Source organism: Pteropus medius, unplaced genomic scaffold, assembly GCF_902729225.1.
Source record: "Pteropus medius unplaced genomic scaffold, Ma_sr-lr_union100, whole genome shotgun sequence".
Lineage (NCBI taxonomy): Eukaryota > Metazoa > Chordata > Mammalia > Chiroptera > Pteropodidae > Pteropus > Pteropus medius.
The window spans coordinates 38,917,694-38,942,696 of NW_024344378.1; the positions used below are offsets into that span (position 1 = coordinate 38,917,694).

A 25,003-nucleotide genomic window follows, 5' to 3' on the forward strand; every position below is an offset into this window, starting at 1 on the left:
TTTTCTGTTTAGAAATAGTGACTCAGCAGGGTTAAGGAATGGAAATTATGGGCAAATGATACTTCTCACAGAAAGTGCGGAAGGTAGTGAGAGTGAACAAGTGAAGGGAGCTTTGTCAGAGGTGTGGGTTTATTTAGCTGTGTCTCAGCTGCAGTTCACTCCTCCACACTCTGCTCTGTAACACTGGGGCCAGGATTCAGTAAACTATGTTTCACTTTTGCCAGCTGGATACTTTTAGGTGCTGCTCAGGGAGGCAGAAGGGCACATGAGTGGAAGGAAGAAGGGATTGCTCATTCTTGTATGCTTTTTATTTATTTTGTTTCTATCCTGTGGCCTTTATCTTAGCAGTAGCTGTTGATTCCAGTTCTAGCTTCTCTGTACTCCCAGAACTCTCAGAGCTGGCCAGAGCCCTTCCTCAGTGGCCTTGATTTTACCTCTGTGCATCCCTTTCTCGAAGCTTCCAGGTTTCTAATCACCCCAACCTCTTCCCTCTGTTCCTACTTTCAATAGCCAAGACTTCTCTGATAACTCTGTGTTCCCTTTTGCATATTTTTGGTCCTTCTATACCTGTTTAAATAATTCCTTCATATATTCTATTTAAGAGAGGGAAGATATATTGTTCTTGCCTTAAACTGATGACAAAAATCTGTACATCAAAGTTCAAAATATAAACACTGTTCTATAGTAAGTTTACAGTGGGATAGAGGGTCATTAAGAGATTTGTGCATCCAGTACTCTTGTTGAATGACCTTTATGCAGAAGTCAGGCCATTTATTAAAATCTCGAGATTTACCGTTGAGTCTATCTGATGGAATTCCTGCATATAAAACACACAGGGACAAGTGGAACTGCTTAGGGTCCTGATCTGTCATTAACACAGTCATCGACTCCAGATGGAACACTTAGGAACTCCTAGCAATTATAGGAAATACCTTAGAAATATTCTGGAAGAGAAGACAGCCCAGCAACGATGTTATTGCTTGTTGAAGACAATACTGAGCATCAAGAAGCAGCCCATTGGATCAAGCACCATGGAGACCAGAAAGAGGCTCAGAGAGGAATTTCCACGTTGGTTTAGGAGTGAGAGGATCTTCAGTGATCTTAGTAAGTGTAGTCTCTGCAGAGCGGGGGTGGCAGAGGCTGCTGTGGACAGACTCCAGTAGTGAGTCAGGGCAGCTTTTTGATGCATCATTTCATTAGTGCTTGGGAGTTGGGAGTCGCTGCTAAGCAGGTGGGGAGCCATGTGGTGTCTGCTAACGCCGACCTCCAACACTCCCATTGGCACTGATTGCAGTTTGTGCACAAACCGATGCATGAAGCAGATCTAATAAGAGGCCTGTGAAATCATGTTTTTCTCCACTCAAAACTTGTTTTCCAATAGGTTCCAAAGCATTCTTCCCTCTACTCCCAGTGGCTTAAATCCAACTGATGCTCCAGAAATGTTAAATACTAGTCTTCCTTTCCGACTACAAAAGGTACAAAAGTGCTTCCCAGCACCACAGAGGGAATGTTTTCTCATCCCAGTTGCTCTCTAATGGAAGGGAGATGGATTTTCTTAGTCATGTATAATTTCGCAGAGGATGGGAGAGAGGATGAAACGCGGTGATCCACGGCTGGGGCTCTGAGGTTGACCAGGGTGGGACGTGAACCTTGGCTGGGCCCAGAAACTTACTTAACCTCTCTGACCTGCAGTTTCTTCATTTGGATTGGAAAAAAAGATGATAGCATTTTCCTCCAGGGGCTGTTGTGGGAAGCAATTAACAAAGCATCTAGTACCAGCCCTGGCATAGAGTATGTCATTGGTCAATGGGAGGTCAAGTTAGTTGTTTTCAGGGCCTATTTAAAAATCATTAGATTGTGTAAATAAATGTGTCTCCCAAAATTCCCTCAGAGAAAATAAATATTTAAACTCTTTCATTATTTTTTTTTTGGAGGGGGGCAGATTTGCAAGTAATTGAAAGAGTTTTTCTTTCTGGACAAACCAGCTGATTACATGTTAGTTCATTCCTCTTCACATCCTCACAACTGAGTTATGGTTGTGGCTGCCTCTCCATGGAGTTCTGGGTTTAGAAGAACCGAAGACTCTTTGGGGTTAACTGGAAGAAATGAAGGAAACACCTCAGGACAGAGGCTCCACTTCCTCAGCTGTCACGGGGGTCTTCGGACTATACTTAGAGATGCTCCAGACTATAATGGGGTGTAATGGGCATTTGACATTTTCCTCTCTGGCAGCTATTCCTCTTTCCTTCTCAAAGGTGCTGATTTCTTGGGATTGTTTGCTGGTTTGCTTGTGGTGATCCATTCTCTCTGACTCTCAGCCCCACAGCGTGTAAGACTCCACTCTTACGTTACACTTAAGTCAACACAGTCATGGCCCTTCCCTGGTCACAGTTCTTCATTCAGGAGTGGGCATGTGAGTTAAACTGGTCCAATTTGGTGAATGTCAGGCATTTGGAAGAAATTCTGGGTCAAATGTTTGCTCTTTTCTGATGAGTTTGGCCTTGTGATGGGATAAAGCTGGAGCTTCTGGAGATATGAGGTAGAACCTGGAAATGAATCTGACACAGGAGAAAGCAGAGTCAAGAGGGGAGAGATTTGAATGCCAACTCAAGTCAAAGCCAAATTAGCCTCTTGAGTTTTCAATGACCAGAGACAGTAAATTCTCCACTGTGCTTAAGCCAGTTCAAGCCAGGACCTTTGTCACTGACAAGAGTTTTGTAACTGATACTACGGGCAACTTGAGAGTATTTGAGTAAGCAGAATAGAGAAAATCTATTCACCAGAATAGATAAAATCCTGATTCTCCAAGAGCTGCTACAGGATTTTTAATTGCTTTCTTTTAGACACTACATTCTACGTATCTGCCAAAGGAAACCCTCCATTGGCTGCCTCCAACACAGAAATGAAAAACAAAGCAGAAATTTAAGTGAAAACAATTCACAAAAATTTGTAAGACACTTTGCTGCAGGCTAAACTATCATGGTCATTTTGTAGATAAATTCTGATAAAAGTAATATACATAACATTGAAAATAATAATAAAGCCTTGTAACGTTCGAGGGGGTATCAGAGCCCAAGTATTTTCAATGAAATGACCCATCTACGAAGAGGTGAACCCATCCCCTATTCCCATATTGGGCAAAGCCTCTTCTTTCAGCTTTCTGAAGGCACCAAGTGATACCACCACTCTGCAACCTAAAAAGGGTTTTGTTGGTGGCAGTCCAGATGCTAACTGCCTTGAAGAGCAAATGAGTCATAATTTGTACCAGAGATGTTGCTGTAATTACAATACAATGAAAAAGCCAGAGCTCTTAATTGTTTCCACCGAATTAATAGACCTTGGGCTTGTGGGCTAGAAGCAAAGAAACTCAGCCAACAGCAGCAAAAAACCTGATATCCTTAGTTCTTTTTCATCCACACTTCTGCCCTGAGGGCCAACCATTTAAACTGTCTCCGGATGCAGAGTGGTCTCTGGTGGATTCCTGCTGGGTTCTGTGTGAAGCAGCATCAAACCATTTTTTTCTTCTGCATGCTGTATTGTAACAGCTATTTTGTGGAAGTAGACAGAGGCTGGCCGGGCAGAACTTTAAATAATGCTAGTGGGGTCTATCCTGGAATGTAACTTCCCATCATATGTCTGTCTATCTGGGAAGATACTTAATCTTAGCAAGATGAAGAAATTTTTCCTTCCTTCCTTCCTTTTCCTTCCTTCCTTCCTTCCTTCCTCTTCCTTCCTTTCTTCCTTCTTCCTTCCTTCTTCCTTCTTCCTTCCTTCTTCCTTCCTTCTTCCTCCCTTCCTCCCTCTCCCTCCTTCCTTCTCCCTTCTCTCCTTTCTTCTCCTTCCTCCTCCTCCTCCTCCCTCCCTTTTCTTTCCTTTCTCTTCTTCTCTCTTTCTGACTTGCTCTCTTTTCTTCTTCACTTTTAACCCCAGTTGTTTAGCCTCCCGAAGCTCTCCAGATAAGACAGATTCTAACTTAATTATAGCTTCCCGAGTGGTCTTTCTTGTAACACTTATGGTTTTTTAGTTGCAAGCTGCAGATCTGGGTAACAAGCAGAAAAGAATTTGTCGTAAGGATATGAGATAGCTCACAGATTTGAAGGAAAAACTAAAGAATCGCTTGTAAAAAGGTTGAGATCCAGAACAGGTCTGGACCCAGGTAGTAGGAACTATGAACATTCTTTTCATGACTCTGCAATAACTATTTTCCTTCTTTACAATAACTAGGATGAAGAATCAAAGGGACAAAAAAAAAAAAATCAATGCTGGAAGCTATAATTAGAAGTTTAGGATTACTTTATGCTTTGGCCTTCATAGCACCTAATCCAAGGCAGACACCAGATGGAATATATTAAATCAGAACAATTCACCTCAAATAGCTGCTGACACCTAAATTCACCTTCCCAGTTAAGGTCTGATTCATCATATATCCATTAATAATGCTTTCCCATTAAAGGTCATCAGAAAACGTCTACGAATTTATAGAAGAATTTGCCATCGATGTGGGTACTTCTTGGTCAATGGGACCTGGTTTGCTCCCATTTGCTGTAAACTTAGGGAATATTGAAAGAACTGGTGACTGGCTACGAAGAGCTGAAGTAGAGACTCGTAGACAAGTTAGATCCTCCTCCATCCTTTGTCTGGGTGTCATAGGCAGGACAAGCATGCTTTCAACATTATTCTCATGATTTGTTGAATACGTACTCCAAGAGCATTGGGAAACCCTGGGCATGGCCTTAATCTCCTAGGTCAAGTCTATTTTTCCTCTAGACTGTGCCTTTGTGCAAATAGAAAAAGGCACTGCCTACTACTTGGCCAGATTAAAAACAAGCCTCTTCCTCAGGCGCCTGAACTAGCAAAAGGTGCCCGCCCTGGTTGGATGCAGCCATGTAAGTGGCACAGTCCTGTGCCGGGGGCTTGGCTTGGGGAGCAGTCCAACTGACTGCATTTAGAGCCCTCTATCCCTTGGCTTGCACCTATGTGAAGTGAAGGGACTGTACATCCCTACATGGCATCCACACCCAAGATGAGCCCTTTCCATAGCAAAGAGAAAACATGACATAGCGTCAAAACAGATATTGCAAATCCATGAGGTGCTGTAGGAAATAAATAGACCCAACACATTATCTAAGTGCAGAGTCAATTGGAAAAGCCATAAGGTAGGTCAGCCTCTGCATCAAGAAAGGGAACTATTTTACTTGTCCATTTTTAAAAATTTTAAAACACCAAATACGTGAAAAAGTATAAACATTTGTGTAGGTATCATCAGGTAGGTAGATTTAACAAAAACCTTTTATCATATCTGATTCAAATTCTTTTAAGTCCTCCCACAGCGTACTACTGTCTCCCCCTTCCCTTTCTTCCATCCCCCACCGCTCCTCCCGTTGGTACCTATTCTGCCCATGCTTGTTTTTGATACTTTTGCTACGTCGTTTCACACAACAACAAATATGTGTTTAAAAGAACATATGATTTAAATGTGCATATAGTAAATATGTAACCTACATATATCATATAAACATATAATTAACATATAATGTAACATAATATATAGTATTAATGCAAAGTTTGGTGTGTTTTTACATTTTTATTTAAATGTTGTCATATAATTCAGATCTTTCTACAGTGTGCTGTTTCTAGTCCACTATTATCTTTCAGAGATTGATCCATATTAGTACATGTAGCTCTACTGCATTCAATTTCATTGCTGACTAGGATTTCACTATGTGACTAATTCACAACTTACTTGTCCATCCTTTTATCGATGGGCATTTAAATTGTTTCCAATTTTTTGCCTTAACAAATAGTGATGCAACAAACATTCTTGTGCCTGTCGCTTTGCATAAATGTGCAAGAGATTTTTGGGGGTTATATATCTAGAAGTAGAATTGTTGGGTCTTAGGATATTCACATCTTTGATTTTGATGGACATTGCCAATGTGCTCTCAGGAGTGATCTTACTCAATTTATACCAATTAATACTCTCACCAGCAATATGTGAGAATGCTTGTTTCCCCATATCCTTGCCAAAACTGGTTTTATCAGCTATTATCGCTTTGGCCAGCCTCAGAGGTATAAAATAGGATCATACTACGGCTTTAATTTGAATTTCCGTTATTATTAATGAGATTGAACTATTTTTTTCCCTGTGACTGTCTAGTTCACATTATTTGTCCATTTTTCCTGGATTGTCTTTTCTCATTGATTTGTAGGAATTAAAAATAAATTTTATTAAAAATTATTAGTTGGCGGTAGGCACTAAAAGAGCCCCTATCAGTCTGCAACTTGTATTTTAACTTTGTTTATGTGTCTTTGTTGGTACAGAAGTATAATATTTCAATATAACCATATTAAAAAACCTCTTCCTTTTGGTGTATGCCTTTGAGATATTGTTCCCTATGTTTAAAAATTCTCTATTTTTTTCTCCTCAAAATTTTAAACTTCCCTTTTCATACGCAAGTCTTAATTCCATCTGGAATTTACTTGTGTATATAGTGTGAGGCAGGGATATTTTTCTACAGCCAATTATCCCAGCACTTGAAAGAAGAGTTCTTCCTTTGTATTGCCATCTCTGTTATGAACTAAGTTCTCATTTATTCATGAGTCTGTTTCTGGGACTATTCCATCAGTTTCTCTGTCTCTCTACGTATAAATACCAAATTTCATTGTTTTCAAAAAAAGACGGTCCTTACTGATACGTTAAATGACACCATTCTTTGGGAGAGATGTGAACACCTCCAGGAAGGGCAATGCTCTAAATCAATGACAAATGTCATGTGCCATCTTGCTTGGGTTCCTTCCAATCTGCCAATCCACTCAGAGACAGTTAGAGGAAAATCCAGAGCACACAGGACTTCTGGGACAGGGAGAAGGAGGTAGACTTGGATAGAGGGGGGCTCTTGGGCAGGAAGAAAAAAGAATGACATATTCAAATTACTCTAATTTTTTTCTACACTTGCCCCAGAATATAAATATATTTGCCCAGAAATATGGTATTTCAATATATAAATGTGCCCCCACAGCATTCTCTAACTCTTATCATAAAATCATTACCAGAATCACATCTTACATTTATTGGCACATGGGCCAAACACTTGATACATATTACTTTATTAAATCCCATAACATGAGTAATTTCCTTGAAACATACATGAGAATTTTAAAACTCAAAGAAGGGAAATGACTTGTCCAAGATCACATAGTCTAGTTAGTGACAAAATTCAGTTTACATTTCTTGCTGCTAGATTATGCTGCCCTCCATGCTGGGCATGTCGAATAGGGTTATCTACTTTTGAAGGGAGACAGTGAATCTTATTTTACCATTACGTCCTCAACCCAAGCACTGTGTTAGTCACACAACAGATTCTCAATCAATATTTGTAGACAAGAATGAACAGATGCATGTTGGCTGTGGGTCTGTGGTTTCTGAGTCATGAAAGCCCTAAGAGCTTTACTCAGTAGGTTGGGAGGGAAGAATCTTCACCTTACTTCCTCTGAAAGCCATGCCAGACCTCTTTTCTATGATCCTTCAATGATGAGCTGAGTTACATCAACAATATACAGCAACATACTTCTTTCTACACAGATCCCAGGAATGTACCAATAGAGTTGGGGATAGGGGCGCACAAAGTCAGTTCCTGCCACACTTCCAGTTTGGATGTGTGATTCTAACTTCCAGGAGTAATTTTCCTATTACCCAGATATTTCGGCATCACTGGCTTTGATTCACATCGGAGGCAACACAGCTTTGCCTCCTCACGAAACTGTGTGCTAAATCTGAAAAGTTGTTGGCAGCTCAACCCCACAGACTGCTGCTGCCACAGTGGGGATTCCCAGCCAGCACAGAGGCCCCTGTTGCTGAGTGGAGTTCCCCAACATGAGAAGTGAGTGGGCCATAGAACTCATTGGTCTCTGGGGGATCATCAGCTCCATACATCTCTCTTGAATAACTGTTTTTTAGGGGGAGCATCTGCAAAGGTGGGTGGTTATAGTGTGCTGGGAGCTGGTTTTGGAAGGTGTGGGTCTCTCTCCAGGGTCTGCAGAATTCTGATGGCTTCATAACAGGGAGCCTCCTATCTCTAACCTCCTTGGATTAACCACTTTGCCATCACTGAATTGAGCTCAACTCTAGAGCCTACTCAGGCCCTACGTGGTGGCCCCTGTTCCAGTCGTAAGCATTCAGGAAGCTTTCCATCCAAGACAGAAAGTGCCTTAATGTTAACTTCTTTGGGCTAGGAACTCATAGCTTATGTCATGATCATTCACTTGGATTCTGGCATTGACTCACAATTCCCTGGAAGCTCGGTACTTTCTGGCTGCTCCTCTGTCCATGGTTCCCAGATCAATCTTTATCAGCTGCTGGCTGGTCCTGGCCTCAGGCACCACACTCCTTGACATGGATTCCCATCTCATGTCCACACACACCATTGTCTTGATCTACCACATGACTTGACAGGCAATCCCACACAGCTTAGAGAAGCCCCCTTATTTTCAACAGTCCATCATCCATTTGACAAGTATTTCCTGGACACCTACTCTGCTCTAAGCACTCTTCTAGGCATTACAACAATAAACAGGTAAAAGTCGCCACCCTCAAAGACTTACAATCTAGAGAGGAGGAGAGAAAACCTGTGCACAAATGAAGAACTATTTAAAATACTATCCAGTAGTAATGAGCAGGGCCATGAAGGAAAAATAAGGTAAGGTTAGAGAATTCTGAATACCCAGAAATTACATTTTGACTATGGATTAAAGCAGAAAAAGGCCCTTGCTAGGCTTGGCAAATGTGTTGTATGTGTATCACCTCCCCTACCTCCAAACCCAAGGCCACAGAGCCCACTGCTAATCAACAATGTCATTCTTATTCATTGAGACTATATGGTGGTTGTGGGAGTGTGTCACTTCAGATAAAGGGTAACATTTGAAGGAGACCTGGATGAATGAGGGAGAAAACCACATGGAGATCTAGGGGGAGAACATAATGGACAAAGAGGCCAAGGTGGACATAAGCTTGACAAGATGGAGGAACAGAAAGTAGTCCAGGGTAACTGGAAGAGACTGAGAGAGGAAGAGGGTGGAAGAATTGAGGCCAAAAAGGCAGGCAGGGGACAGAGCACAGATCATGTGGATATCTGAGGCCACAGTGGGGCATTCAGGTTGTACCCAAAGTGCGTTGAAAAACCACTGGATGCTTATAAGCAGGGGAATGATATGACCTGATTTACGTTTTGAAAACATTTGTGGAGGACAGATTGTAGCAAGCAAGAGTGAGACAGATAGGAATCTATGACAGCAGACCAGATGAAAGATGGTGTAGTGGCAATGGGGGTGATGAGAAGTGGTCATATCAGCATGTATGCTGTCTGACAGGCTAGCTGGGGAACGAGAGGAAAAGAGAAAAGTCAAGGATGACCCCTAAGTCTTCTCTCAGTCCTGACCTAGTTTAGAGGTATGAAATGAGAAAACAAGCACATGAAAATGTGCTCCTCATCAGGAACTTCCTTTGGAGATGAAGCCTCTTGGCCCATTAGATCTCAGCCTAAATCCCCAAACCACCAAGTGACATCTAACCCAAATTATACCTACTCATAGGAAGTGATGTTTCATGCATATACTACTTATAAACTGATCCAGGGACAGGAAACTGCAAGGAGAGCAGGACCAGGGGTTCCAGAAGCCAGTCTAGGACCCCTGAACACCCAGAAATTACATTTTGATTATGGATTAAAGCAGAAAAAGGCCCTTGCTAGGCTTGGCAAATGTGTTGTATGTGTATCACCTCCCCTACCTCCAAGCCCAAGCCCGCAGAGCCCTCTGCTAATGAACAATGTCATTCTTATTCATTGAGACTAGAAACCACCTCACTCTCCTTACCAACACAATACTTTATGTAGTCACTTTCAGTTAATCAGCATCAGCCTGGCAGATAATCGTCATTCTGGCTCACAATCTATCCTAATGGCTTAGTTCTTCAAGACCGGACACACCTTTAGATATCTTGTGACAATCTCCTATCTGAAACTACTTTCAGCCACATTATAAATGGATCAGAAAAGAAAATATATTTATTAAACTTTGACCTGAACACTTTACACAGACTGTATTGTCATGTTTTGGCAGAGTTTATCTTTGATGGCAGTGTTAATTACATCCAGACATCCTCAGGCTTCCAGTGCCTGCCGTAGTCACCGACACCACTGTGCTGTTCCTAACAGATCTGCTGTCCCTGAGTGATTCTGGAGGCCTCACACCTCTATTTACCTCCTTCTCAACCAGGACTCCCATTTCTCCATTCTCCCTGCACGCGATACCAGTGGTATTAGGTTAATCCTGCAAATATGTCAATCAGCTGATATGTAATGCCCTTTTCCCACAAAATGATGCCTTAAACCCAGTAAAATGGATCACTTCATGATATCCTTATGGTATCATTCTAAAAATGGGAATTTCTGGAATTGTGACAGAATTTCTGAGAAGAATGGTATTCGTGATCTGGGGACGAGGAGCTTTCAGCACTTTTACAAGTTTTACACTGGATTGGTAAGAATCCAGGTAGGTTGCCACTATCACTGCTGCCATAGAAAGCCAGTCCTTTTCTGCTAATGCCCAAAATAAAGGAAGGGAGCCCTACATCAAGAGTCATCTTTAACGATCTTTGGAGCAAAAGAAAAATAATGTGCTATCCTGATTCTTCCAAAACTTTTCTACTAATCCTGCACACATAATACCTCAACTTCTAGGTATTCCTTGGGGCGGACTTTATCCACACTGAACTACAGGCTGAAGAGGCTCAAAAGGGAAATTTCTTAACCGTGTATAGTAATCTAACCACATCCTGCCCAGAAAGGAGGGGCTGAGCTGTGGGTCACTGCCCAAGGCATCTTAATGCATGGGCCTTTTTCTTTTCTTTTCTTTTCTTTTCTTTTTTTTTTTTTTGGTTGTTTATTTTATTTGGGGCTATGCACTTGGACTTTTGAGAAAATTCTCTGTCATCATTATCAAGACAATCTTTCTTACACTTTGGGGAGTTTAACTAACCCCACCCACACAAATAGAGTGACTCACCCCAGAGGGGTCTGAGCTGGTGTCTGGTAAGGCAGTGAGATTAAACAACTGCTTTAAAAAACAATGTCCTAAATTATCCCTGTAGCAATTGCCTCTAGGAAGAAAGGCCCAGAGAGAGGACATCCAGATACTATTTCATAAATATATCAGACAAAGTCCCAGCAGAAAATAATGGCACACTCAAATTGTGTAATATGAGGAGAGTTTATGATAAAGAGACTCTTTTCAGAGAAGTGGTCAGGGTATGGGGAAACAAGAAACAGTGCAGCATGTGGGGCCAGCCTTAGGGCTACTCCCCTTACTATTCCTAGACCTGAAGAGGGACTGGGAAGAAGCTGTTTCCCAGGAGAGAGAGATCTGTGAGGAGAGGGTCCCTAACAAGAGGCAGGAGCTTGGCCTCACTGTGTTGGGACCCAGACAGTCCACTTTGTCCCCACCACAGGAAGCAAATCAGGGGAATAAATACCTCAATTTCACTCTTACCTGATTGCCAAATCTCCTGCTGTTGCCTCCACCTGGCCAGGGCAGGAAGCTCAGTGATTGGTCCTCAGGTCAGCCTCCCAGGGCACAGCACTGGATGAAGAAGGGTGGACATGGGCTCTAGAGGGGTAATCAGAAGACATGCAGAAGATAAGGTAAATCTATGTATATTCAAGTAACTCAAGTCCAAGAAAAATAAGACATCTCTTTAAACCTTCTCTAGCTCCAAAAATCTATAACTTTAAATATACTTATTTTTTTTTATTAGAGAACTTGGTATTTTCATTTCCAGATTACCCAAGAAGACCCTTAAAAGAATGTGTCTAAATCCAGAGTGGAAAATGGACTTTATCTCACACATCAATTCCAGTCAATAGTTTGGACACTGTTGAGTTGAGGGTTGGGAGGCCCCGCTAACTTCAGCAGGAATAGTGCTATGTTGATGGGTAATGCCTGCCATGGACTCCTCCAGAAGGGCAAGGGGTAGTGAAGTCCTCATAGTAATATCTAATGAACCAAGGCAAAAGGAAGAATTGAGGTAATTATCTATATTATCTGGTTTAAAATAAATTTATCCAAAATATTCCCTTTAAGTATGTGTATGTTTATTTGTTTGTGTATAACTTCAATTTACCTGCTTTCTCCAGAACAAAAAATATTTTTTTATGATTATTGCATACACCATATTGTGTCAGTTTCTGGGAGCATGAACAGTTGATACTTCTGATTTTATCCCACTAACAGCTTTATGTTCACATGTCCAAATGGCATTGCTGATCTTACAAAATGACTTGTTATTTTTATGTTTACTCTCTATATCAGTACAGTCCAATACAGTAGCCGTGAGCCATGTGTGGTTATTTAAATTTAATTAGAATAAAATAAAATAAAAAATTCTGCACCTCAGTTACACTAGCCACATTTCAAGCATTCAACAGGCACTTATGGGACAGCACAAATATACAACAGTTCCATCATTATAGAAGGTTCTATTAGAAGGTAGTGCATGTAGATCCCAAGGTTGGACAAAATGAAAATGATGTGTCTATAAACATCATTGAGGCATTTCAATAATCCTATTATGTACCAGGCAACAAGCTAAGTGCTTTATAAACTTTATCTCATTTAATATATTTTTTTCTTTTTTCTTTGTATTTTGTGGTGATAATGCTTAAGATCTACTTTCAGGAAATTTCAAGTATATAATACGGTAATATTAACTATATTAACCATTTCGTACATCAGATCCTCAGAACTTATTCATCTTATAACTGAAACTTTATACCCTTTACCTACATCTCCCTATATCTCCCTCCCCCAGTCCCTGGCAACCACTATTCTCTCTGTTTCTATGAAACTAACTTTCTTTGTTTTTTTTTTAGATTTTGCATACAAGTGATACCATACAATATTTGTCTTTCTTTGTCTGGCTTATTTCACTTAACACAATGCACTCCAGATTTATCCATATTGTCACAAATGGCAGGATCTTTTTACGGATGGCTAAATATTATTCCTGTGTGTGTGTGTGCGCGCGCGTGGATTCCTCACGTCCTCTTAATCCATTCATCTGTTGACAGACACATAGGTTATTTCCATATCTCGGTTATTGTGAATAATACTGCAATATGAGTATAGATATGTCTCTTCAAGATCCTGATTTCATTTTCCTCTGGTATATACCAAAGTGGGAGATTGCTATATAACATGGTAGTTGTATTTTTAATTTTTTGAGGAACTTCCATACTGTTTTCCATAGTGGCTGCACCAATTTACACTCCCACCAAGAGTACACAAAGGTTCCTTTTTTCCACATCCTCACCAACATTTGTTATCTCTTGTCTTTTTAATAGTCACCCTAACAAATGTAAGGTAATATCTCATCATAGTTTTCACTTGTATTTCCCTGATGATTAGTGATGTTAAGAACATTTTCATGTACCAACTGATCATTTGTTTTTCTTCTTTGGAAAATGTCTCTTCAGATCCTTTACTCAATATCTCATTTAATCTTCACAACTACTCTGTGAGGGAGGAATTATCATTCGCATATTATAAACAGGCCAAGAGAGGTAAAGCAACTTGTCCCATAACCACAAGGCAGTAATTAAAAGAGATCAGATTCAAAACCGGAACTTTCTGACATCAAAGCTCATGCTTGTTTATTATTTCTATACCTGCAAAAGAAATAGCAAGTCTATTGAATAATTCACTTTCAAAGTAGAATGGAACTTTTATTGTGTTTCAAGATTTGAGTGAATTTCATAAAATTGCTACATAAAAACTGCAGATCTATACCGATAATTTTTCTCATCACTGAACACTCCTGCTTGCTAATCTATTAAACGCTAGATGACTTTTAAAATGTTTTATTATCTTAAATCATATGAAGATTATATTTATGTGTGTTTAATATACAGACAATATTGCATATTAACAGTGAAAAAAAAAACCAGAATAAAAAAATTAGGATACACCAGACATCTAAAATTGCCTGGAAAATCAGAACTCACAGGTTAAAAATAAGATTACATTCTAAAACTGATGGACACCTGGCGAAATATCTCATTATTAGATATTTACATGAAGACATTCATTTCTATGTGCTCCCTTATTAGGCTTCCTGTCATGTCCTCAGATGAGTTAGCTGTGGATTATGCTTTGTACGGGGCATACCTCACACATAACAAATGCTGTGAAAAAACTGGAAATGGGTAATGTGTTCTTTATTAAATAAAAGAGAAAACACCACAAAAAACTGACAGATACTAAGATGAAATACAATTTATTTTCAAAACCAGTATATTTCTTTACATAATAGATTGTCACCTGCTGTTCATAATGTATGATAAAGTGAACTATGAGATGTCCTTGAATTAATCTCTTCTCCATCTTTAGTATTGTGAATATGAATTAATAAGCAAATAATGATTATTGTAATACTTATTCCATCTGTATCAGTCAAGGTCTCATTGAGAAATAAATGGTACACTCAAACTGAGTAATTGAGGAGAGTTAATAAGGTGATGACTATTTATCAAGGTATAGAAAGTGTTTAGGAAAATCAACAAGGAAAAGTGTATACCCCATGGTAAGCAAGAGTGAGGAGCCATTACTACCTAAGCCTGCAGTAGGGGAGGAACAAGAGAAGGAAACACTGGGATCAGAGAGGGCAGCTGCATGGAGAAAGCACCTGATGGAAGCTGTGGTGTTCTGTAGAGGGACATGGTATACTTAGAGTGACTCAGCAGGGAGAGCCACCTCACTCACCAACTACTCTCCAAGATGAGGGCAAGGTTGTCCACTAAGACAGTCTAGACAGGGCAGCCTCCTGGGGCACCCAACAAGAGGGAGAGAAGTAAAGAAGGGGGATACACAGATCATACCATGCACATTATCTGTTAGTGCTGTTTGAGAAAAGACCAAGGACAGTGATGCATGAGGTTAATGTTAATGGTGATAAGGCTGACTAACAACAGACTTCTTTACATCACAGACAGTCACTTATGGCCAGTTAGATCTTTGAGGTAGAAGAAATGCCTACATCTCAGGCCTAGGCAGGCATGGGTCTCTCTCCATTACCGGTTCAAGTACAGTAACTGAATATTGGACTTCACTACGGGATTTCTTTCACACCATGGTAAAGGACATGGCAACTAGATCATGGGACTAACCTGAAACAAACGGGAACTTACCAAGAACATTTGCTTGATTGTAAAGACTGCTAGGTTAGTGGCCCAAGATTTGGCAGTTAGAGTTACAGTGCTGAGAACAAAGATCATGGGGTAGTCTTAATTCTAAGGAGCTGCTTGCTGAATTTAATTTTGTGGGCTAATTTTTTAATCACTATTTATCAAGTGCCTACTATGTCCCAGATACCAGGGCACCTATCGCCTCCAGCTCATCTCATTCCTAGGCATACCATTCCCTTTTCTTTAGTTATAACTTGGCGCTTGCTGCTCCATCTCCCTGATCTCCCCGTCTCCACCCTGGTCTGGTAAACTCCTACTCTTACTTCAAAACCCACCTTGGAGATCACGTCCGCTGGGAAGCCTTTCCAATTCCTACCCTGAAGGCTGAGAAACTCCCTCCCTCCCACAGCTCTTGGCTCATCATGGCTGTTATAGCACATATCAGAATATAGTGAAATAAATCTATTTACATGTCTGTCTCCTCAGCTTTGTGGGAACTAGTGCTTAGCCTGGAAGAGGCTTGGTTTTCATGATGGCGATGTGGGAAGAGGTAGATAAATGAAGACTAAATAAAGTCCCTGATCTCTGCCTTCAAAAGAAGGGTAATCGGAAAAAATACAGAATGCCCAGTCAAATTCGAATTTCAGATAAGAAACAAATAATATTTAATATAACTTTTTAAACATATCTCATGTAAATAAATTCAAATATTGCATAGGACACACATAGGCTAAAAATTATTTGTTTTTCTGAAATTCAAATTTAACTGGGCATCCTGTATTTTAATTTGTTAAATCTGAAAACTTTATTCAAAGGACTCATATTCCAGTTGATGAAATAAGATATGACTACATGGGCCATTCGCACTACCACGTAGAGCATGCTAAGAAGAAAGAGTGGCACAATTAGGGAGTGTTAGGAGAGGCTCTGATGGCACTAGCCCAGAATAAGCCCTCCCTTTTTGTAAGTACAGAAAAAAAGGAGAGAAGTCATGTTTACTGGCTACCCCAGCTTGCAGAAGCATGGTATGCTTGAAAGCACCCTAGATTTGGAATAGAAGATCGGAGCTTAAGTTGCAGGCAGACACCGATCAGCTGTGTGGCTCTCAGAAAATCGCTAACTCTACATGTCATTTTTCTTTCCCATAACTGAAAAGTTCAAAACCAATTTTGTAAAAAAAGGAGGGAGTCTTTTCGTACACTTAGGGATTCATATAGGATCCACTCTGAGAAAACCTGGAATCTTCCTGTAGCTGCATCCACTACCCCACACTCTTCTGACACCCGTCACTGACAGAAGCTAGCCTCTAAGCATAAGCCAACAAATTTATACTTATTCCATACCTCATCCCTCAGAATTTTCTATATCAAGAGTTGGCAAGCTTTTTCTGTAAAGGGCCTTACGGTAAATATTTTCGGCTTTGCAGGCCATCTAATTTACAAATTATAAACTATTTTGGGCTTTTGAGTTTCTGTTGTAACCACTCAACTCTTCCACTGTGGCATGGACGCAGCCAAAGACAATACGGAAACGAGTGTGGCTGTGTTTCAATACAATGTATTTATGGACCCGTATTTATAGAAAGTAGAATTTCATGTAATTTTCATGTCTCATGAAATCTTATTCTCCATTTTTTAAAATCTTATAAAATGCCAATAACCATTTGGAGCTTGAGGGCCATGAGAAAAGACAGCAGGCTAGATTTGCCCCTCAGCTGTGGTTTGCCCACTCCTGTTCTAATATGACTGAACTGTTAACCTCTGATAAACTCTTCTCCCTGGAGGAGTGGTACATCTACTACTCTTGCCCTAGAGTAGAGTTAGGAAAAGAGCTGATCTGAGTTCTTATCCAGCCCCGGCCTCTGCTGTTACTTGCAGTGTGAATCTAGGGAAATCATCCCTACTTCCTGTCTCATCATCCTGCATCTGTTTAAAAAAAGACCGAGGGTGACGGAGCATTATATTTAACGACTGCTAAATAAAGTAGTTGGGAAATACAAATGAGGTAAATAAGGACAGACACTTAACAGGGAAGGTCCAAATGTTGAGTAATACTGAAAATCATTAGCAAGAGAAACAGAGAAATCAAATTGTTTTCCTTATAAATTTTCCACCATGACTTTTTTTACTTCATGGAAAGCAGAGTAATGTGTGAGGTCATTTTTCCTCACACATTATTCACTTTCGTGTAGCGTGTAAAAAAAAAGGAGAAGTTTCTCTCGACAGAGAAGCCCCAAAGCCTGAAGGGAGCATTTTCTCACAAAGGTCATTTCTGTCCCTCCCCTAACCCTCCCCTCTCTTCCTTTTCTCCCAACCACATCTCTGCTACTAGAAGCATATCTCACTTTTCTCAGTTACAGGGAGTCCCTTTCTTGATTCTTTCCTCCTGCGGGACTGTGGTGCTAAAAATATCAGTTATATTGCAAAGCCAGGAACTCAACACAAACTACAGTGCTTAGAAATCATTGTTGTTTTGATGAGATGATATCAGAAAGATAGATAAAAGTGAGTAACATCCTTAAAACTTATAAAAGCACAAAGTGCCAGGTAAACAACAATACAGAAAACCCAACTATAAAGAAGGTACTTGTTTCAATAACCAGGGAATTTTTTGCTGTTGAAACACGGCAATCGACTTTAAATGATAATCCTAGAGAGTTTACAAAAAAGGCCTTCTAGATGACATGAAGAGAAAACATTAGGTTTTGATAGAAGTAGAAAGCATCCACCAGAATGGAACGATACTTAGAGATAATTATGGTCAAGTACAGGGTGCCAGAATGCTGGTGTCTATCCACCAAGTTACAGTAGAAGCTAATTTTCAATCACTTTGAAAGTGACATTTTTACTTCACGGCTGATGAATCTTTCACAATCTCCGTGTATTTACAGAGCATTTAGTTCAACCAAGGCCGAAGAAAAGAAGAAGGTGCATTCTCTTTAGAGCCTTATTCCCGCTCATATGCTTAAGTAAGTGGCTTAAGAGAAGAATCCTGGAGCACAAAAGAGAATGCCAGAATTCAGGGCCTGGTCTTGCCCCTTTCGAGCCAAGTGAATGTGAGTGCATGAAACTCTTTGAGCCTCAGTTCCTTCATCTGTAGAATGGGGATAATGCTCTATTCTATTTACCACACAGCTCTGTTGTGAAGCTCAAACAAGACACAGAAGCAGGGCTTTGAAAATTATAAAAATAGAAGTGCCTTCTATGATTATTATTATTATTATTGAAGGAGAAATAACTGAGCCAACTGCTAAGCTCATGAACAGCTACTTCAGTTAGTTGAACAGATGACTTGTAAGGGTTAATAAGCACATGTCTGATCACCACTTTAGGCCTGGTGAGTCAGAGCCCAGGAGCACGAGGCTCAGATCATGGGCTCCATGGGACCAGCTCATCTGACTTGGACAGCAGGAGCTTCCAAGTTAAAGAAATCTGGAATTGAATCCTGTCTTTGCCTCTTACTCACTAGGCAAGTCCCTTATTCTATCCAAGCCTCAGTTTCCACATCCCTAAAATTGGGACATTAATACTACCTTGCAGGTTTTTCACAAATAGGAACAAGTACTGTAAGGGGAAGAGGCCATATCTTTAACCCTTACCAGCTATTTTGCAAATGCATGTGGAGATAGCCTCTGTGGACAACCTGCTCAGGTCTATTCTTATTTCTTGGAAAAAAAAAAAAAAAGATTCCAAAAAGACATGACCCACCAACGATGGGATTTGCATCTAAAAATGACAGCACATTACATACCGACTTCTTTCAGTTATGTTTCTTATAATAATATAGTCCTTGAGATATACCAAAGAAAATTTTGTAATTTGACCTAATATGGCCATAACACTGCCCCATGCTCAAAACCGTCAATTCTCTCCATCCCCCAACTCTGTTCCTTTGTCATAGTGAATCCTTTCTAAACTTCTGCTTCACTTTTCCCCTATATTCAACCCAATACCCTAATCGAACTATTTCTCAAAGTCACTCTCTGCCTGGAAAGCCTGACACTGTCCTAAATCAGGTATCTTGGAAACAGAAAATGAGATGCTGAGATTTGGTACAGAAGGCTTACTGGGGAGCTCTCAAGAACACCTGAGAAGGAAAGAGGGATGCAGGATTGGACAAAGAAAGAAGTTGAACCACGATGCATCCAAAACTGAGGTCTCAGTTGACTCACGTAAAGCTCTGGAGCTGAAATGGCCCTTCAGGGATTTCATAAATTGCATCTAGGAGCTATGCACTCTATGCTACATTGACCAGTCATTAAAGGTGGGCTTCCTCCAGAGAGGGGGCATAACTTTTGGCAAAGGAAAGTTCTCAGAGAGGGGCTCAACTGAGATCCATCAACAGCCAGCCCTCCCTGCAGCTGGGCAACAGGCATCTCCTCCTGAAGGACTTCTGGGAAGTACCCCCCACATACACTCACTGATCCTATTTCCAAACCACTGCCTCACCATGAAGCCCACTCTGACCCTGTATTCTTTCCCTCTTCATAAGATATGCCTATCACACATACGAGACACTTCCAGGTGCCTCTTGCATTGCCAGAGTGCAGAAGTCACAAAGCTCAAAATATATACTACTTGGTACTTCTTAAAATCCCAGTGAATGTAGAAATTGAGAAAGTCCTACTCTCTTAAACACATGGAGTGATGCGTGTGCTTCTTATAGTTAAAATTTCCAAGACCTCAGCATATTATTTAAACATACTTGATGCTTCTTAGTCTGGTTCCTCATTTTGTTTATAGGAAAGAATATCTCATTAGTAACAATACAATTCTATTCTTACACAATATCCATTGGGTTTTCATTTCCTTTATTTGTTGAATAATTTTTCTTTATAAAGTATTCTCTTGAAAATATAACAAGAAGTACTAAAAGGAAAATGTCAGACTAGACAAGCAGGGTCAAATTAATAAGAAATCTTCCAAGTTACACGAAATTACATAAAAGTATCAGCCATAAAGAAAATATCATTGTAGATAAAACCCAATATTCACTGTAAGTATACCTATCTAGCTCCCTTAAGAGAATAAATATTAATGCCATATTAGTGTCATCGTTTCACATATGAAAGTGATTTACTGAATCAAAAACATGAAAGTGGTTACTTTGCAATAAATAGGTTACATAAATGAAAAAAAAAAATGAGTAAAATGGATGAATGAAGCCAAATTCTTTACCAAATAGAAGAGATACATGTGTGAAAGGTGTGTGTGTGTGTGTGTGTGTGTGTGTGTGTGTGTGTATATATATATATATATATGTATGTTTACACGTTTATAAAATATATAAAATAAAATAATGTGTTTATATTATTTTACATGCATCTCATCTCTACATAAATGTGTATATGTGTACACGTGGGCTTTAGGGGAATATCTCCCCACACACGTTTCCCTAACAAATTATATATAGCTGTTGTCTTTGGTGAAATTACACTACTTCACTCTGACAGATCATTGCAAAGTGAAGGGCTGAAGTATCTTCAGCTCTAAGTCGACGGTATGGCTTGCTACATATGATCCCTCCGATGTTTCCAAATATATAATACAACACCCTACACAGTACCACTTAGACCCAGGCCAGCAGCCCACCCCCACCCCCACCTCAGGGTACCTTTTTTGGAAGTCTTGTGCACATTTTTCTAAATCCTCCCCAGGTGCCTGGGATCAACCAGGGTTAGCAGTGTCATCCAGGTTGGGCATCCCCATCCCAGACCAGGACTTGCATGGGCCCTGGCCCCCATTTCTCCTTTTCAGGGAACTCTTTAACTCTCCTCCCCAAGGTGGGGTTGAACAGATGCTCCAAGAAACCCCTGACCTCACACCTCTTGGTTGTCTAGGGCCTGTGGTCAAGGCCCTGTTCCAGGAGGCTGGCCTGGCAAATGGGTCACCCCACTGGCCAGCATGGTGTTTCTTCACACAAGATTGGGCTGCCAGAATGGTGCTGGCATACTGATTTGGGGTGACTCATTCATGTTGGACATAGGATGATTCAGGACTATGGGTTCACTGTCCACTTGAGCCTGGTGTTTGTGGGTCTGTCAGTGTTCCCACTGCAGTGCTGTGTGACTCCCAACCTCATTGCTGGCTCAAGGATGGTCACCCCACTCTCACATGCTCCTTGCCATATGTCAGACAGTCCTCAGGAGTGGCCTCACTCATCTTCTCCAAGGTTTCTGAAGACTGTTACTCCACGATGCAAATGACCACAGACTTTTTGATACATGTCCCCTCATCTCTGATCAATGTGGTGACATTGCATTTTCCCAGGTTGGTCTCTTTGTGGGAATGGGACTGACCACTCTTCTTGCTGGGCCCGTGGGACTCTCTCCCATCATTGACACTGAAAGAGGTCACTAGGAATGTAGTAACTACAGCCTAAATTATTCAAGAGAACACATGGTTGAAAAATGTATTATTCTACATTCATATTATAAAATTACAAACAGTAAATTTAACATGACCGAAACGAATCATCGATCCCATTTTTCTGTGTACTCTGGGTAAAACTTACATTTGTGGTCACCAGCAAAGAAGCACGGTAACAATTCTTAAGAGTCAAAGGAGGCCAGTACTCACAAGCAGCATGATGGAGGATAAAGTGCCATGAGTAACGCTACAACCAGCGTTAAATAAATGATTAGAGAGCTGAAGAGGTAAGAAGATCTATCTATATTGCTTCAATACAAACAGGTTCCCAAGAGCTGTGGCATTGTGAATAATAACTTATTTCTTACCTTTTTCCCCTGGTGGGAGATATGAAGTTAGCCAGGAACAGTGCATTTGACAATAAAGAAAACAAAGGTGGTTCCTGAACTAAACAGGAAGAGATGGCGCCTAGACGCCATAAAGAATCTTCACATGCACTGACTGGGCGATAAACAAATACATGAGTATCACTTCTTTACCCATCTACATTTTTACTGATAAGTTACTATACCTCACACAGTTTGTTAATTTTTTAACCAAATTGTTTATATAGACAAGAGCCCTGCAAAATATATTTTCCCAGGGCCATGTTAGGGCCTAAAGGTGGCCCCGATCCTATGTGAGTTTTAAAAAATCACACTGAAACCTAGAGATACTGAATGAACAATAACTTCCACGAGATTTTTTTTTTAACTGCAGAAAATTCTCTGAACACGTTCCAGATTGTGATGAATACCATTATTAGAATCACTTGACGAAACTTTGTAGCAATCCAGTGGAACGTCTTCAAGGAAATTTTTTAAAAATATAATGACTCTTAAAATCAAAATAAATGTTGAGACCAATGAGACGATTTCCTTTGCCCCATGTCAGTCATATCCTTACCCTTTTTTGTTATTCACTAGGTGAAAATTCTGTAATTGCTTCAAATTCAAATAAAGGGAATTCATATTTAAAGACAACCTAATACAGCACTGACCTTAGGTCACTATATCCTTACCTAGCTGTTTCACCTTCTTCTTTTCTCCCTCTCACCTTGAAGTAGTCTAAAACCCAACAGACCAATGAAAACATTTCCTTGTTTTCATAACCTCCTGAGAAAAGACTCCATCACTCTGTCCAATTACCTATTCCAGTGTTGAACACTGTTCACACCGCTTCCACACAGAGCACCCATCCTTGATCTGATGAATGTATCTGTGGACTGACTGTCCGTGTCTCTTGCGTCCCAACCAGAGACATCCAGTTGACCCTATCCTAGCCCATCCAGGCAAATAAAACTTTTTCAAGAGGCAAGTAACTTTTCAATAAAGAGCGTACCTAAATCCTTCTGAATTTATCTGCTGCTTTCAAACACAGACTCAAAATATTTCTTAAATTAAAAAAAAAAATTCATTCCCAGACATGCTAATAAATCTCTACCCTGAAAAACATTTAAGCCCCTTTAACTCTATGACAAGCTATGAACATCAGTCTGTTACTTTTCTAGTATTTTTATTTTGGTTTTTACTCTTCTTCTCATTGCTGTTTTTCTTACTTAAAATTAAGGTCTCCAGATTTTAACTCATGTAAAAGAAACATATTATTCCACTTCGTATCTGTTGTGGGGTTTGCCTGACAAATTTTCTCAATCCTTGCGAAGCAGAAAGGTAAAGTTCCATTATGCCAGCTGGTAAGTCCAACTCCACTGTAGTAACACACCACCACTGCGCCCTCATTCCCACTCCCTAGAATGGCAGAAAAACATGTTTCCCCTTAGACCTCCACAAGCTCCTGCCTGATGGTTTTAGAGGCTTTGGGACACATTTGACATCTAGATGTGAGATATGAAAGCTAGAATGCAGTGATTCACATTTGTAGCATTTATGAATTTTACATGTTAAAAAAAATGGAGCTCTCTTTCATTCACTGTATATGAATTTAAGTTGACAAATTGATAGTGGAAAACTTAAGCTTGACCATTGAGGTAAACTTAGTTACTGCTTTATTTTAGTCTCCTTGGGAGGGATTCATCAGTCATTTCAGGATGCTCCACTCCATTTCTCTTTTCCTTACCTCTATGGAGTGATCCAAGTTGGGAGAGGAGGCTTTTGAAACCTCCTGGCATCAAGCTGAAGTCATCAGTAAGTAGGATACTGAAAATATTTAACAAGCAATAGGGTATAGGCACCAACCAATCAGAACAGACACCCAATGAACACAACTGATAAAGCCTTGCTGGTGACTACCAGGTGCCGTCAACCCTGCCCATCAAATTCCATCCACACTGACTTCCAACGGAGTTTGTTCTTTATCCTTGGGACCTACCACTATGGCATCTGTGGTTGAAACAGCTGCATCCTGCTCTGTTCTCAGGTTGATGGGTCCTCAAAGGTCATGCAGATTACTCCAGAGACTACTCAATCATTTGACATCTAGACATAAGAAAGGTAAATTAGACTGCAATGATTTACATTTGTAGCAGTTACGAGTTTTACATGTTTAAAAAAATGGTAAACACAAAAAGCCACTCTTACAACTCAGAGGGATGGAAAATTTTTGATTCTGTGGTATCTCCTGGGACTGCAGGCATCTGGGGGTGGTGCTTTAAACTTTCTCTGCCTAACCTTCCTGTGGCCTTTTGTAGTTTGCCGCTTGCAGAGCCGTGCTGGAATGGCATACTTACCTACAAGAATCGCTTTCTTTCTCTTGAGCTTCATCAGGAAGCATGGCACAAGGCCCCAAATCCATTCTATCCCATCCTTAAAGCTCAAAAGAAGGTCCCCAAAAGCTCAATAGAAGGGAGCAGGGCACTAAACGTTTGTTCAAGCTCCTCACCAGCTTCTAAATTCTATTTCTTCTCCTGGGTGACTGCTGCTCAAACCTGATCTCCCTTGGAAAGGAAAACACTCATGAGCCCTTCCTTCCCACTCTGTGGTTTGGCAAAACCTCTACACAGTTAAACTTCCAGACTCTTAAGCTTTTGGAGCTCAGGCTCTTGGCAGTAAAAGTCTCAGGTTTCAAGAGTATTGTCTCTCTGAGGACTATAAAAAGTAAGTTCAGAAACTCAATTGACTTCTTGGAATCAGCTATTTTAGCTTTCTCCTAAAGTAATAAATTCCATTGATACAATGGGTGGAGGTGACAAAAATGTGAGGAAATTGTGAAAAAGAAAACAAACACACCCAAAAAAACCCTCATCACCTCCAATATATCCTTTGTGCACATTTTGGGAGAGGTTCTTTCACCACCCAAGATAAAAATCCAGAGGCCAATAAAATAATTTACACTGATAAAAACCAAACAATGCTTTTTGGCTTGTCATAATTAAGATGTACATATCAACAGTTCATCAATAAGATG

General features: G+C 40.3%; 1 long non-coding RNA gene across 1 annotated transcript; it reads right to left on the reverse strand.

Moving 5' to 3' along the window:
- Positions 1-25,003, reverse strand: LOC120609413 (uncharacterized). The gene is made up of 3 exons (XR_005654769.1): positions 23,969-25,003; positions 11,545-11,661; positions 1-2,558 (listed from the first exon to the last, which is right to left on the reverse strand). It is a non-coding gene; the product is annotated as an uncharacterized LOC120609413 (long non-coding RNA).